A 17,875-nucleotide genomic window follows, 5' to 3' on the forward strand; every position below is an offset into this window, starting at 1 on the left:
GCATGAGCAAGGGTTGCTTTCATGACTAGCCCGTGGCACAAATAACAGCTGGTGGCTGCTGATGCCTTGTTGTGGGTCACAGACTTTCTTACCTCCAACTTACACATGGGTAGAAACTCACCAACCACCACCCACATCCAGGTACAACCTCTGTGAGCTGAACTCAGATGTTTGACCATCATACGGGTTGAGTGAAAGACTTAGGATAAATACACAAAGGGGCTGATTCTGGGAAGGAACACAAACCGGTCCATCACCAGGTAATGCAGACCAAAACGATAAAAGTTAGTACATGAGTAAGTTTTGCGCTACGCGTTGTTGATAAGTTGCTTGCTTATCGAGAAGGAGCACTTGCCCCCAGACTGGACTCTGGGGGGCTTATTCTCTGGTGAACACAATCGCTCCATAGAGTTTCCCTTGCTCAAGCCTGTCTTCTCTTCTTTCAGGTCTTAGTTACTTTTGGACTTGGCTTGTGTGATCTAATGGTGGAGTCTTCACCTTTTAAGGAATCTTAGGTGTTCAGAATGGTAGCAATGCCAAGAGGGCCTTACCTTAGGCTCAAAGAATCCCACCTTTGAGATGTCAAATGCTATTTTGCAATGCCAATCAGGGAGAGAGGCTTACCTGTGGCCCTGAGAAGGAATGTGGTACAATGCCAAGGTCTGTCTCCACATCGCACGCCACCAGTATCCTCCTGCTGTCCATCTCCAGCTTTGGCTCCTCCAGATTTCTGGGTCAGCTGCACGTTGGCGTGCACAGCGAGCATAGTGAGCTTGGCCTGTGCAACTAGTGCGACCGTTCTGTTGTTTTTTACACCCAGCAGCATTGTTTTTATCTAGCACTATTGCAGTAGTTTTGCAGTTTTGGTATCTGCTGGTGCTACTTTTAGCCTGAGTCTTATGGCTGGCGTGCACAGGACTTGAACTTGCCTGGAATTGCCCGGTCTAGACAGGAGCGATTGCCGGTTGGCCATTTATTGGCAGCTGGTAGCTAGCACTTTCTTTCCCACTTTACCATGAATTAATGAATTAACTATGAGGTTTTCACACAAAAAACCCAGCAAAAAACAGACATAGGGAGTGTAATGGGTGAGGACATAGGTGGATTAGACAGAGGTGAGGTGGAACTTCTTTCTTTTTACTCTCCATTTTTTTCATAGCAGTGTTTAATCCCCATTCCTGCAGCCCTATCCCTTTGAATGATTGAGTGGTATTTTGGTGGCTGGAGATTGTCTAGAAGGTTGCTTGTTCGAATATGTGAAGTAAGTTGGGACTCTGCGCAACATTCAGAGACTTTGCCAAAAAATGGAAGTGTGGAGACTGAGCGATAGTTGTTCATGTTCTCTGGGTCGAGAGAATGTTTTTTCAAGAGCGGAGAGATTTGACCCACTCTTAGTAATTCTGGAAATAGGCCCTCTTAAAGAGAGCCGTTGACCATGTTAGTCCAAGGGGTAGAGGTGTGTGGCAAGAGATTTGATAATAGAGCCTGGCATGGCGTCCTGAGGGTAGTCTGAGGGTTTTACTTTGGAGATTGTCCGTTTTAGGCCGCGTTCAGAAATTGGGGAGAAAGATGACCATGAATGATGCAGCGCCTTGCATGGTAGAATCGCAATTTCTGGGGGTTCACTAGTGAGTATCTAGATATGGATGTCTCTAACTTTTTTATCAAAGAAATCCCCAAAGTTGTTGCAGCGGGCCACTGATGACTCAAGAGCTGAAGTGGTGGAGAGATCTATAGTTGGTGCGAGAACCTCGAACAGGCGTTTTGGTCTGTTCTTTGCAGAATTCACCAGTGCACTGATATGAGAGGATTGTCTCTGAGCATTCGTTCTGTATATTGTTTTCGCACTCTACGAAGCCCATCCATACACAGGCGAGAGGGTGCTAGTCTCAATTCTTGTTTTTTGTCAAACATTTTTTATTTTCCAAACAATCATACAGTGCAAGTTTCACATATAGCATAATCCCTTTTGCAGTCCAATATTGCCACTTGGATACACAGTTTCTACTTTGAATGGAATCAACCAATTTCCAATAATCAGCAAAGTATCCGCACTGTAAGTAAAACCAATAAAGTGAAATAAACCCCACCCCTCTACCCTCCCCCGACACCCAAATCATAAACCATTAACTAACTGACAAGTGGTACATGGGGAAATCTGTGAGGATGCAGTAGGACTTGGACACCTCTCCCGGAAGGAGCATCAAATGGGTACGAGGGAAGAGGGCCTGGATCACCCAGCGCTCTAGAGGTCACAAGTGGTGGGGACCCTTAAAATTGCAAGATATGCAGTGCCCTTGTTCGAGTGGGACAGAGAGGCTGTCACTATATGCTCCATCGTAATCGCATGCCGTAGCCTTGCATGCCATTGACTCAGCGCCTGTGCCTCTTTACGTTTCCACATGGCAGCCACAGCCAATTTCCCTGCCCCTAGACAAAGCCACATTACCGTCCGGTCTCTAATTGCCTGAGGTTTAAGAGAACCTTCCCTCAGCCCCAGAAGGGCAAAACTGGGATTATCGGGCACTGGATACACCAAAATATCTTTTCATTTGGGCCAAAACTTTGGTCTAGAAAGGACAAATGGTCAGGCAATGCCACCAAATGTGCCTAAAATCACCCGTAATACCGCACTGTCTCCAGGATTGATCAGACGAGTTAGGAAAGATTATTTTAAGTTTGGTTGGGTATAGATACCAATCATATAATAGCTTATAATGAGCCTCCCTCATACCCGTCGAGTGATTGAACCGAGGGATATCTCTCCACAATTTGAACAAGTATGTCTCTGGGATGGGGCTCCCAGGATCCGCTCCCAGAACTCCTTATGTCGTGGTCTGAGGGTGTGTTAAGGGTCTAACAAGAGTGCATAGAGAAAGGAGATACATCCCTAAGTGATATTCCCCCTCCTAGGAAATTTCTAGATAGCAGTAAGCTCCCTGATTGCAGCCACCCATATCTCTTGTTAAAGCACCCAATATTTTAATTGATTATAGTGAGAGAATTTGCTGGGTGGTAGTCAGAAGTCCCTTTGACATTTCTCATAGGTTAAAATGTCCCAATTGTGGAATAGGTCGGCGATCATCAAACAGCCCCCAATCTCTCCAGGCATCATAGGGGCCACGTTGTAGTGCTGGGTTATAGTGAATCAGAGAAAATGGAGAGGGGGAGTTCGTCCATGAGGCCGCTCTATTCCCATTGTCCCAAACCCTGAGAGTGGTCCTTGTAGGGGTGCTGACATATGCATTAGAGGGGTGCTCCTCTTTGGGCATCGACAGCAAATCCGAGATATATCTCCCCACTATCGCTCTATCCATATGGAGCCAGTGTTTATCTGACTCACAAGCAGACCATTCAGGAATCACCTCAACTGTGATGCCTTGTAGTACAAATGAAAGTCTGGCAGGCCTAAGCTCCCCGACAATTTGGATAGGCGTAACAAAGTGTAAGGAAGCAGCGCCCTATGGTTTTGGCAAATAAAGTGAATCACTAGGGTTCGCCCTGCCAGGAGAAATTCAGAGTCCAATTCAATAGGGAGTCCCTGAAATAAGTGTAGCAGTTTGGGTATGTGAGAAGCTGGCCTGCTATATGATGTACACTTATGTAAGTGGACACCTTGCACCAGTCCAGACAACCATTATAGTGATTTAGGAGGTCTTAGATAACCATTGAAAGCTCTCTAAGTGGTAGCTGTGGAGAGCAGCCTCCAGGCTTAGTCCAGAAAGAGTGTAAAGCAGCTTGTTTTAACAGAATGCAATCTTATAGTACAGATTAAGTGAAAAAGAACCACACAAAGTATTGATAAAACTATGTATTTATTATATAATACTCTCTAACACATACAGATTTCTGCTACCCGGAGATATGCGCAATGCACACAATATTTAGCAAAGAAATACAGTAAATGGCACAGAATACACAGCGGGCCCCATGGGGGGACCGAACCATATACTAAGAATGTGGTATAAGGACCATGAATCCGATCAAGACAATGTCGAGAGGACGTAGAAGTACTGGGGACCCATGGAACCACCCAAGGTGAGTGACTAGGAACCCCACGGAGAGCGTGTGCAATATGGAAACACGACTGCGTGCTCAGTACAAGTCTACGTGTAAGTTGCTTTTGGATTTTTAAAGATGAAGGCGCCTTCCCAGTGGATTCTGAAGAAAGTTGGAGAGCCACCCCGCCCGTGAATACCCTAGGACCCACGTTACCTACACCAGGATAGCCGGGTGCATATGTGGTGTTGGAAACGGCTGTTGAACCCAATGGAGGACTTCAGGAAAGTGCCACTGCTGAAGAAGGAGGAAGTGTCTGGTGGAATCCGAAAGTGGATTCTAGTTGAGAGGTACCCGTAAGCAGAGGTGACAGAGTCTATGTCACTCAGGAGTGGCCAGGAGACTTGGAAGAACAATGCCCTCTGATGTTGGGTGTTGCAGGAGAGTTGACAATGACCTTGACTCTGCAGCTTTGAGGACCAGGCAATGCTGAGGATGACCAGGAACCATACACAAGCTGTCCCACGAAGGATGTCGAATGCTGAGGGGTTGGTGTCCGGCGGGAGCACCAACAAGCCTTGGCAACCAATGCAGAAGATGAAGAAGGTGCAATGTCGGGACCAGCAAGGTCCATGGGACTCACCTCAAGCAGGGTAGTTAGGGCAGGCCCCGAGCAATCAGGGGAGTCCAAGAGAAGCAAAGATGACTCTCAACAGGACCCACAGGCTGGAGGCACTGGAGTCGCAAGAGGACCTCGAGCAGCTCACCAAAAGATGCAGGCCACGGTGCACCCGATGTGATGTGAATGAAGACTTTGGTCACTGGAGGTGCTTGAGGTTGGGGCTACTTGGAGCCCGAAGATCTTGCTGGAAGGAAGCCACCAAGCCTTTGGCAAACTGAGGTTTGGTTATTGCAGCCCCCACAAGGGATGCTGGCCTCAAACTTGGTGAAAGGGTAGGGCTGGCCTCGGGAGCCATGAAGAACTACAACCTGTGTTGCCGAACCTTTCGGAGTCCCAAGGAGCTCAGGATCAGCAGACCGGTTGACTTAGTTGCGGTGCCTGCGAATGCAGGGAAGTGACTCCTTCACTTCAAGGGAGATTCCTTCAGGTGTCCTTGATGCCCACAGGCCTTGGAAGGTTCCTATATGGTGCACCGGCACAGACGATGCAGCAGACTGGAAGGGAGACGAAGTCGAGCCCAAACGAAATCAACAAAGTCCAGAGTGCCCAGACGGTAGAAGATTAGTGGTGTCTGATCTAAATCTTGTCCCACGATGAATCTAGGGACCCACCCACAGGTAAGCCCTTAAGTACCTTAGGGAAAGGGTTGGGACGATTCAGGGGACTCTCCCAAGGGATGGTCTGGACAGGGGTGAGGATGCTCCCATGTCCTTTGTCCAGTTTCGTGCCAGAGCGGGAACCAACGGCTCCCAAAACTGGTTTGAACCGGATAATGCACAGGGACACCAAATGTGCCCCTCATGCCGACTTAGTGGCGCCGGCAAGTGCACCCACCCGGCCCTAATACAGTAATTCCTGTCTGGGAGGTGGTCACACCTCACAGACAGGAATTCCCCTGTGACAAGATACATATTGTTCTGCCTTACCCTGCTCAAGCCTGGCTCAGCAGCAGGAGGGCAGCATTGTGTCTCTGGTTGCAGCAACCATTTTGTTCTTGTCGAGTCCAGAAGGCTGGCACCGGTAACACTGAGAGCCCAACAGAAGGTTCTTCCACTGCTTGCAATCATACCTCCCACACCGTTTATGGTGTGCGGGTATGATTCCAACATGTTTGATACCAAACATGATAGGATTCATTTCAGCCAGTTGCGAGATGGTCATCGCGTAATTACGTGGTGCCCCTTTATATGGTATATGGCTGCTTCACTGACAACCCGGGAGAATGGACTCCATAGGCTGTAGGGGTGTCCTGTTCATGCAGGGGCACCCTCTCACTTAGAACCATGCACCTTACCTTCATTATTGCCAAGGCCCGCTAGAGGGTCACATAGGTTTTAAGTGCAGTGACCCTAAATATAGGAAACCTATATCTTTAGTAAGTGGTGCTAGCACCAGCTTACACAGGCTGCAATGGCAGGCCTGTAGTTCCATTTTGAATGGTCTCCCATGGGTGACATAATGCATGCTTCAGCCCATGGGGGACCTCTGAGGTACCTATGCCCTGGGTACCTTAGTACCATATGCTAGGGACTTATAAGGGCACCCAAGCATCCAATCTTGGATGTACCTGTCACAACAATTTAAGGGAGAAAGCAGAGAGACTTGGGGTCCTGATTAGCAGGATCCCAGTCAGACTAGTCAATTACAGCATAGCACCAGGCAAAAATGGGGGTAACCATGCAGAAGGATCCTACCTTCCTACAGGGTAGAATGGTGATTTTAATGGCGTGGATTCACCAGAGCCAGGAGATAAACATGAGTGCCCATCTTTTAAAGTCAAGGTTCAGTTGTTGGAGCAACGGAGGATAATTGGCGCGATAGAGATCCTAGAGTTTGGGGGTGATGTTGATACCCAAATATGTAATCTCGTTCCTAGCCCACTGAAAGGACTTTAATGCCCCAAAGGTCTCGATTTCTGTGGTTGGTAGGGTTAGGTTCAGCAAAAGGATTTGGATAACTTGACACAAAACTCCGCTTCTCGTTCAAACCGGTTTAAATCAACTAGGAGGGCCTCCAGAGAAGTCCATGGGGAAGACAGAGATGATGGCACATCATCTGCAAATAAGGATATCTTGTGCTCTGTGTCACCAAAGTTGATACCCTGAATGCTAGGAGTTAAAGGTATCTTGGCAGCGAGTGGTTCTATGCTTAACACAAATAACAAGGGTGACAGAGGACACCCTTGTCTTGTCCCTCTCTCCAACTGAAAGAGCTTGGAGCTTATCCCATTTATTGAAACCCTGACTCTGGGCATCGTATAGTTGGCCATAATCATGTTAATACATTGCTCACAAAAACAGAACCTACGTAGGGTATTGAGTAAGAAGTACCACTTGATCGAAGGCATTCTCAGCATCCAGAGCCTATAAGACCGCCAGTTTAGACTTTTTGGTCACCTTCTCGACTAGGTGGATCACTCACTCAATAGTATCATGTGTCTGTCTACCCTTTATAAATCTAGATTGATTCAGGAGAATCAGGTTTGGCAATAGATTGTGTAATCTGGCATCCAGTATTTTTTAATACAGTTTGGCGTCTAGATTTAATAATGCTATTGGGCGATAGGATCTGCAAGCCTTTGGGTCTTTGCCCTGTTTTGGTATTACTGAAATAATTGCCTCACTCATGGAGGATGTGACAGCCCCTGATTCCGCCAAATAGTTCAAATGAATTAGTAAGTGAGGGACTAGATCGGAACTGAACGTCTTATAAAATTGGACAGTTAGTCCATCGGACCCAGGTGATTTATTAGATTTTAGGCCTGATATTGCCTTGTGAACTTCCCCCTCCCGTAATCAGACTCCCCAGCAATTTATTTTGCCCTTCCGCACCTGAGGCAGTTCTACCTCGCTCAAATAATCTAGCTGAACCTGCCCGTCTGGGATCTCTGCGGTGCATACATTTTAATAAAAGCACCCAAAGATCTGTGCCTTCCCTGTGTCTGAGGTTGCTAAGCCTACTGCTTTTTGATTGATATTTCCTATATATCCTTCTCCCGCTTAACCCTCAATTGTTGTGCAAGTGGAGACCCACTTTGATACCCTGGTCATAGGTCGTGCGTTGGAGTCTCAGTAGAGTGAGTTCTGCGCAATTGCTATAAATAGCGTTACGTTTTTCCCTGAGGGATGTCACCTTTCTCTGAAGGGGCAGTGTTGGCTTTTCTTTATGTAATTTTTCAGCGGTATGAAGCTCTGCATCTAAAGTCAACCTCTCCTTGACCCTTTGTTTATTTGATGACGAATTCAGTGCTATGCATTTCCCCCCTCACTACAGCTTTCAAGGTGTCCCAGTTATTCGCAGGATTAGTATCATGCAGGTTATTTATCTGGAAGAACTCCTGAACAATCTTCTTCTGTAGGTCATTCTGCAGAAGTCTATCTCACACGATTGACTCGGGGAAGAACCAGCCGGGGTATCTAGGCGGTCGGGCACCCCATTCCAATGTCAGGTCTACCGTAGCATGGTCCGAGAGTGCAATAGGGTGGAATGTAATTGAGTAAAAGGCCTGAGTCAAGTATTGACTCATAAACACATAGTCTAATCGTGAGTAGCTGCAGGTGGAGTGGGAAAAGAAAGTGTAATCCCAACCCTTTGGGTCTAGGGTACACTAAGCGTCCAAGAGTCAGAGTTCGTGAAACTCCTGTGTTAATGCCGTGGGAAATTTCCCCGTCGAGTACCTATGTGGATGTGTTCTATCCACTCTGAGTCCCATGTAAGATTAAAATCACCCATTACTATGATCTCCTCCCCCAGAAAACTCTCTCAACAGAGATTAAAAAGCATGTAAGAATGGGGTTTGGTTGGTATTGGGGCCGTAAAAGTGAGACAAAAGTACATACGCGGCCAATTCTCCCATCTCTATCAGAGGCTGCAGAGGATTTATACATCACAGGGTAATCTCTAATGCTGCGATCTCTGTTCCTCAGAGCATTTAAGATGAGTTTCTTTTAAAGCTACTACGTCATGTTTTGGTCCAATATATATTTCCAAATTATTTGCCGCCTAGCGGGGGGAATGAAAGCCCCTCACATTCCAAGTAAAGGTAGTAATCAACATGGTACCAAATAACAACCACCCGCCCGCATTCACCCTTGGCTAGAGATCATCACTCCTGGCCCTCCCCTCAGGTTGGCAGACAAACATATCTCTCCTGGCCTTGAGCCTAAAAGTAAAGACCCCATGTACCAGTAAATTAAACTTTTCAAAACCCACAAAATAACAGATATAATGAAAATCTCCATCCTTTCATACATTCTAGCAAAGTTAAGCCTCATGTCGGTCATAATAGACAGTGTCCGCTAAGGCATTCAATAAATAATTAGCTAAATGTAATCAAGGGAAGTATCAATATGGAAAGCTAGAACAAGCAAAGTGATGCTATAAGTGAGTGTAGTCACCCAAAGTCAGACTGAATGTGGATCGCCTATAGAAGAGTGATGAAGTTAACATCAGAATAGCATTTGCAGAGCCTCAAGTACCTTCCATGCCGTTCTAAGGCTCTGAGTCCACTTCACTGCCAGCCATGTAGTATGTTTCAGAGTTGCAATGCCAGACATGTTACTCTTAATGGTAACATTTTTTCTGGAATTTTTGACTGTTTTGTGTCAGTCGTTGCTTTTTGTCCCGTCTCTCAATGGAGGATCCAGTCGACTTCCCAGGAACCCCTCCATCCACAGCCTGGTCCTCAGGGGAGTAGGGGGGGGGGGCAGTCCCAGAATCTGCACAGCTTCCTGGAGGTCTGTCATGTAGTGTGACTTATTATGGAGTTCAAATGCCAGTCTGAAGGGGTACGTCCATCTATATTTAATTCTGTCTGTCAGTCACAGAGCGAAATTGTGGGCATCGTGCCAGTGTGGCTGCTGCAATATCTTGAAAGATGGAACATGACGTTCCCTGAAAGGAAACTTCCTTGGAGCGTTGTGCAGCCAAACATATTGCTTCTTTCATCTTGACAGAGTGAAGCTTGGCCAGGACATCTATCAGGTGCCTACCTTCACCAGCTGGTAGGGACCCCACTCTGTGTACCCTGTTGACTTTCACTTTAAGTTGTTCATCTCCCAAAAGTTCAGATTAAAGTCCCACAACAAAGACCTCTAAGTCTGGTCCTTCTGCCCCTTCAGCCAGGTTTCAGAGTCGCTCATTGTCCCTTCGAGACCTGTTTTCAAGGTCCTCACATTTCATAATGGGGGCCTGAAACTGTGTATTAAGGAGGCCAGTGTGATGCTTCATTTGGTTCGTGTGTTGCTCCAGCTCCTGTGCCTTAGATTCAAGATCCAGAGACCGTGTCCCCACCAAATCAACATCTTGCTGAATTGTCAGTAAGCGGCCATTAATGTTGGATCGTAGTAACTCTCGGGAGCGGGTCATATCAGCCTTTAGCTCCTTGTGGAGCTCCCATTTAAAGTCCCTTAAAGAGGTAAAAAGTCCTCCTTCGTGAGTGCCACGTCGCCGTCCATGTGTGCAGCTCTGCGTGAGTGTCTCATACTACTACTGGGGCAAAGTAGCTGGAGACCCTGTTACTCTGAGCTTTTTTTGGCAGCATAAAGACTGAAGGTGCGCTGTGTTGTGTCAGCCAAAAGGCACTAATGGCTGCCACGGCTGTAATCAATATAATATATAATACTGCACATTGCTAACAGGAGTCCCCGTACTTCACTGTTAGTGCCTACCAATCGATGAGGTTTCTGCAGCTCTAAAGCACACTGGGGAAGGGGAGATCCTACCGGGCCTACTCCACTGCGGGAGATGCTATCCTGGTCTCTGATCAATCATGGCCAGTTAATCTGAAAATCTTTAATGTCTTCCCTACAGCTCCTCCGCTCAATTGGTTAGAGGCTCTCCATGTACCTCCTCCTGCAATCATTTAGTGTCCAGCAGTCTGTGTCCTCCACTGTGTCAATGAATTTGTTTGTAGTTCTCTCATACAGCAAGCACAGGATGGCAAGGGGGGCCAGTTTCCCTTCACCCACCATTTGGACAGGCGGAAGCATTTCCGGCAGTTTGGGGATGTGCCACTGTGCCCCTGATGTCCCATTAAAGACTGCTTGTTCCCAATGCCTTACCCCAGACGGCGCCCGTGCAAGTTAGAGCAGTGGGGCCGGATGGGGGGATTTCGACAGACAACTCAGAGGAAAATGTAATTATTTATTTAATTTTCCCTCGTGGTCGATTGCCGAAATCCCCTCGCTCTTAATTGCACGGGCCGCGGCTGCCTCCCGCTCATTCCGCATCAGGCTGACACTGGTTGGTACACCCATCACCGCATTCACTGCCATCCAAGCTCTGTGAGCCGTGTCGCCTATGATGAGGGCCGGGGAGCTGCTACTTTAGGGTCAGGTGCTACGCTTCCACTGGTACCCTCCGAACTTGCCGGGAGAGTCATCGGCTCCACCCACTCCCATCACTGATGTCTTCCTTCCCAGCTCTTGAAGTCTGGCTGAAGCTGCTTTCTGGAAGCGCCAGAGTTCCGTGCACTCTCTGGGCCGAACCGCCCTTCACCAGAGGAGTCCCCCATCGTGGCGAGCACCAGCGGTAAGGCGCGGCCCCAAAACCGCAAGATGCACTCCCTCTCCCGGGACCGGAGGTTAGTACGAATCTATGTAGTAAGGCATCTCGGGTCTCTGCTTCACCAATGCTTCTCCAGGGCATCAGGCAGCCCTTCCGTCCTTGGCTTTCCGAGCTCCTGTCCTCTTCTGATGGCCTGGCCTATGCACAACCTACTTGCCGTTTCCATTCAGAGCCCAGGGTGCGTCAAACCCTCAGGCATCCCCGGGCTTAGGGGGCTCTAACGTGGCTCATTCAGGACTCAAAGGTCTTGCGGCCAAGAGTGCCACATGATGGCCTTCATGATTTCGCTGAATGACATCCGTGCCTTGATTATTCCCCAGTGTTGAGCACTCATGGATTACATCCACTTGGCCATCATGGTTGGCCATGCCCCCACCTACATTATTTTTCACACTTTCTGATATTTGTTCTTTGTAAAGATTTTTTTGAAAACCAAGGACTTTGGTCTGGATAATTTGGACTTCAGGGGTGCACATTTGTTGACAAGAGATTCCATGCAGGAGCTATATTTGTCGGTGGCTTCATTAATATCAAGTTGGGGTGTAATAAACATTAGCGTCCGAAGGTTGGATGTGTTACTGAACGATATATTGTTCCTTGGGTTGCCTGGAGATTTTGGTATAGGAACCAGAGTGGGAGAATGGGATCTGCATGTGGTCAGGTCAGTTGACTGGAATGGGGTTGTATGACTATAGATTGGGGGATTTGGAGATTATCAGGTCCAGAATGGCACCTTTGTGGTTTGTGGGTTTATGGCAGTGTTGTTCGAGATCATTGTCTTTGAGAAGGAGGTAAAAGTGTCCACAAGGCTGCTGCCCTCATTTTCCCCAGTGGAAGTTGAAGTCTCCAAGGAAGATCGTTTTGTCTGAGCTGATAAGTTGAGAGTTTAAAAGATCCATGCACTCCTCAATTAAGATGCTGTTTTCGTTTGACTCAGTGGATGAAAAATTGCATTAAGTTAGAGGTGGTGTATGTGGGCATTTCCACCGGCATGCATTCGAAAGACTGAAGCTGAGTAGTTTGGAGGATCCTGCATCTCAGTGATTTTCTGTGAATGAGAACGAGACCTCCGCCTTGTCTATCTTCTCGGTCTCAACGTAAAATGGGGTAATTGGGAAAAAGCAGAGGTCTAGTGCGTGGTTAGATGAGTCATTGAGCCATGTTCCAGTGAGGATCAGGATATCAAGATTATGGGCCAGGGTCAAGGTCGATATCTCTAGACTATCTTTGACTGCAGACCGACAGGTGTGTAGCATGTAGTTCAGGGAAAACAGTTAAAAGTTTTGACTTGGCTGTTCAGGGAGGGAGGTTGGGATTTGTATCAAGTCACAAGGGGGTGATCGTTCACCGGGATGGCATGTGAGTTTGACTGCGGTCTTAGATAATGGTGGGAATAGGGCAGCCCACTGTGGATAAAGAAGATGCTGGAGCAGAACTTGAAGCTGCATAACTCTCTAGGAGATAGAATGGATCTGAGTAGTCTAGGGGAGATTGTGTCTGTTTGGATCTGGTTAGGAGGCTGTCTCTCGGTGTATTGGCCGGCATGGGGTGGAGGGATGGTAGGAGTGATGGAGGGAGCAACAACGAGAGGATAGAGAGACACTTAGATGGGACAGAGCTGATGAGAGAATGTCAATTTTTTGAGAAAGGTGTGAGAACCATGAAAGGAGTTTGTTGAGCAGAGGCCCGTTATGGTTGTGGTAGATGTGGGTTGCTGCTATCTGGTGTCAGGGACATTTGGGGCAGTGGGCATTGAAAGAGGAGAGGATGGGGTAGGAATATGGGTCAACTGTGGGGCAGAGAAGAGAGTGGAGGGGTCGACCAGAGGGGGAGATACTGGTTTGTGGGAGGTTGGAGATGGACTGTGCAGAGATGATCTATCGGGTTGTGTTCATGGTTTGGTATTGGTGGTGAGGAATGGGTTGACGGGGGCATATTGGGTTGCAGGAGAGTCCGGCTAAAGAGGGGTTGTCTGGGTGGACCATAATGGTGGAGAGTGGGTGAGGAGTATTAGGGATGAGCATAGACAGAGAGCGTGGAGGATCGTCCGAGGGCTTGAGGGTGAGATAATGAAGTAGATCGTGACCAGGATTGTGTTGTTGGCTTGAAACATTATTTTTTCTTTGTTGTAGATGGAGATAGAAAGGTTGCCCGAAAGGCCAAAGGGGGAAACATTTTAGTTTGCATCCAAAGTGTATGTTAGAGAGAGAGGAGGATGGGAGAAAATTGTGTAAGGACTTGATCCACAGATCAGTGTTGTGTGTGAAGAGGAGGAGGTTGGCTTTGAGGGTGCCTTTGCATTGGCAATGGTATTGGTCAGTGAAGAGGGTTACCAGGAAGTCTCTCAAGGTCCTATGTTTCAGGTTTTTCCTTATGTATTTGGAAAGATTCTGGGTGTATTTGATCTTGAAAGCATTGATGTCGGACATGGAAAGGGATGACGGTGAGAAGCTGGGGGTAATGGGTGAATCAGTCATGTTGGAGGCTGATACGGGACTGGAGGTAAAAGGTATAATCTAAGCAACCATTGCTAGGACAAAGATGGGTGTTGCACAGTCGTCCACAGCTGTGTGAGGTGCACTACATACTTAGAGGTAGAGGGACACCTTTGCAATGTCATTGGTATGTTGATCAGATGGGATTGTACAGTTCACGAAAGTTGGTTGGGCTGATTTTGTTGGGTCTGAGGGACCGGACATGCCAGACATTAAAGGACAAGCATGTCAGGATAATCCCTGTAATTTGTACATCTTGAGAGGGAAGATCACTACTATTTCAAGATGGATGCCATTTTGTCGAGGAATGAAGTCCTCTTTCTATTGTAGTGGATTTTGAAAAGGAGGTTTGCTTGTCACTTGGTCCAATCAAATGGACGCTTTATTGGTTTTTAATCATGGGAAGATCTTTGAGGATTGAGGCATCGTTATTATAAACTAACTGAGAAATCATGCTGCATGTCATTACTGCCAAGCATCAATGAAACACTTTTGAAGCAGGGATTGAAATGGGACTATGCCAAAAAGGAGCAAAGGAGGCTGATGGTGAGCTGAGTATACCTGAGCATACCTATCATTGAGCTCTCCGTAACTCTTTAACCTGAAGACCCTAGATCATACTTGAAAGAAAAGGAGCTGGAAAAAGAAATTACGGGAACGGGAATGACTTTCCCATGTTCTAAATGAAACAGGAAGTTCTGATCCCTATAACAAAGAAATATTCTGTTCCTATTGAAGGCAAATGTAAAATAGGAAAAACAGTGCCCCTACTGTACGTAGACCTCATTCACTTCAGATCCTGGAATGTTGCTGGTTTTTCAGGAAAAGATGGTGACATTAGCATTCAAAATCACACACATTCTTACTATATATTTTGCTGCCAGGAGAAATGGTCTGGAACTACAACCTATCTTAGGATTTCAGTTGTTCCACACTAGCAGTACTTTGAGGGATAAAGGGGAGACCATTTGGGAGTCTGGCATTAAATATTTCTGGAAGACCTGATGCCGTACCAGATAACAGTTGTATAGTATATCCAGGCAATCGGCATAAGTGCAAGAAACCTAACTTACAACCCAACCAGTTAATAATAATGAATGCTTACGTACAACCTTCTAATGCAAAAAGTTATTACAGAAAATATTATCTTTTTACTAGAGGGCCTCAGATGCACAGAATTAACAAATACTGAGTGACTTCGAATATTTATTCCACAAGCAGTCTGATCAAATTTTTGAGGAACTTGATTCAACATTGGGCGCTCCAGAATTGGCATCACTGGTTTTCAAGCAAAATAATTTGGTGGATCATTTTCAACAGTTAATACAGACTATAGGTCTTCGCAGTTTAAACGTGTGCCTTTTAGCAGATAAACCAGTGAGGTGGAGAAGAATTACCAAAAATACAGCGACAACTCTAGATCATACCTTTGTAACTCTCTCCCTCGTTCATTCCGTTGAGAATTTTCAAATACTACAGAGACAATTTTCTTGAAGAAGTCACCATCAAGTTTTATGTGAGTATAACAAATACATCTCAAGAACTGAGTAATATTTTAGGTGCACGGAAACTGAAAAGACTTAAATGAAATTAAAAAATGCAGGAAAAATACCTAGACTGGCAGCTGCTTATTTTATTTATTTATGATCATATATAGCGCTGAATCCCCCCGAGGGGTATCTCTGCGCTTGTAATGACCCTACTGCATCGGCGAGCTGGTTAAAAGAGGTGGGTTTTGAGGAGTTTTCTGAAATGAAAGATGGTTGTACAATCCCGGAGATGTTGCGGTAATTCATTCCAGAAAATCGGAGCCAAATAAGAAAAGGCTTTACCACCGTTCCGCGATTTTTAAATTCTGGGAATAGAAAGTAACCGTTTAGAACCTGACCTAAGAGAGCGTAAGGGCGTGTAGTTATTAATTTTACTAGACAGATAGGACGGAGCCAGGCCATTCAGGGCCTTGAAAACAATACAGCCTATCTTAAAATTCACTCTTTTCCTTACTGGAAGCCAGTGAAGCCTAGTCAATAGGGGCACGGAGGGAGTCCTGAGCGGTGCTCCCATGACTGGGCGAGCCTCAGTATTCTGCACAACCTGTAGTTTATTTAAGGAAGCTTCATTGGTCGAGAGAAGCAGAGCATTACAGTAATCAATTCTACTCAAGATCAACGCCTGTATCAATGTTTTCTGGACGCAAGAGGAAGTAGGGGAAAGATTCTCCTGAGTAAACCCAAAACGTAGTAACAGGTGCCAATCGTGGAGTAGACGTGGGTGTCTAAATTGAGCCTTTGATCAATTTTAACACCAAGATTTTTGATCACTTCTTTGGGAGTCGGGGCTGTACCAAACATCTTAATTTCCGATTTTTCAGAATTTAGTTGAAGGAAATTACGTTGCATCCATGATGCAATAGCCATCATACCCTTGGAAAAAATTTGTTGCATGTCAGGTCTATTTTTATCGAAGGTGAGGAGGAGTTGGGTATCATCTGCATAGGAGATAGGATTAAAGCCTAAACTTCTCATAAGTTTCGCCAGAGGGGTCACATAGATATTAAACAAGGTAGGGCTCAAACATGAGCCCTGGGGGACTCCCCTGGTAACCCGGGAAGGGGCAGATTTAAAAGGGCCCAGGGTGACTGTCTGCATTCTATCAGTGAGGAAATCAGTCAGCCATTTCAGAGCGAGTCCTTGAACTCCTAAATCCTGTAGCCTAGTGTCAAATGCTGCTGAAAGGTCAAGCAGCACCAAAAGTGCTGCTTGACCATTGTCTAGTGCCAGCCTGATATTATCGGTCACCTCTACCAAGGCAGTCTCAGTACTATGTTTGGCCCAAAAGCCCGATTGAGAGACATCAAGAGAGTGGGTGGATTCAACAAACATCGATAGGTATTTATTAATGTGTCTTTCTATAAGCTTACCCTGTAGGGGAAGCAGAGAGATTGGGCGGTAATTAGACAACTTAGAAGTGTGAATCTTAAGAATTTTGCGGATGGGAATGATTTGGGCATGCTTCCATTCCGACTGGAGACTACCAGAGCTCAAGGAACTATTCAGAATGGTGCAAATGGGGAGTGCAAGTTGGTTCGAGAATTTAGAGGATACTTTAGCAGGAATAATATCGAGAGGGGAGCCTGATTTGGTGCAATTTAAAAGAGATATAACTTCGGCAACAGCAACAGGGGGAAAAGTGTGTAGTTGAGAGTGTGTATTTATGTAATTAGAATAGTCTACAATAGGAAGGGAGGAAGAAGAATTTGCCGATATGATTTTCTGGTAAATATTTTCAACTTTCTGCACAAAGAAGGAGGAAATATTGTCACATAGAGATTGCGAAAAAGTGTCAGTAGTTTCACACGCTTTCGGACTAGTGAAAGTTTTCAAAATTTAAAAAAGTATCCTTGAATTACTTCCAGCTTGATCTAGTAGAGATGCAATTTGAGTTTTACGGGCCTTTTTAATATTTTTATGATATGTGGTCAAGGCGATCTTATAACTAACTTTGTTTTGCTCATTATGAGAAAGTCTCCATACACGCTCTAGCTTTTTACATGAGCTCTTTTCAGGAGTGGTTTTCAGAGGGTGAGATTGTAGCTTCATGGGAGCTGCCTTGTCAAAGACATGAGAAATGATTGAATTGAAGTGGAGGAGTTGTTGTTCAACATTATAGGATATAGTTTCTCTATCCCAAGAGAGGAATGGAGAAAGGAAGTGATCAGGCGTCAATTTGTGCCAGGGTCTATACCAGCGATTAGCCGGAATTGTAGGCATGGCAGAAATAATAGTAGGACTAGTGAGTTGAAAATTTATCAGGGAATGATCTGTCCAAGTAAGCGGTTTAGTGTCGCCACATTCAATGTCCTGAGACTTAGTTAGAATAAGATCTAAGGTGTGACCAGCTATATGAGTGGGAGCAGAATTAATTCTTACAAGTCCAGAAGCGGCCAGATCTCGCAAGCATAGCATCGCGTCCTGGTTATGAGTGTCTTCACTATGAATGTTAAAATCTCCTAACAAAAGAAAATTGCGAGAAGCAATTCCATGTGGAGAAATAAAATCTTGTAATTGACTAGTGAAGTCCGATATCGGACCCGGGGGCCTATACACCAGAGCACCTTTCCAACTACATTGTG

The sequence above is a fragment of the Triturus cristatus genome, chromosome 8 (genome assembly GCF_964204655.1).
Source record: "Triturus cristatus chromosome 8, aTriCri1.1, whole genome shotgun sequence".
Lineage (NCBI taxonomy): Eukaryota > Metazoa > Chordata > Amphibia > Caudata > Salamandridae > Triturus > Triturus cristatus.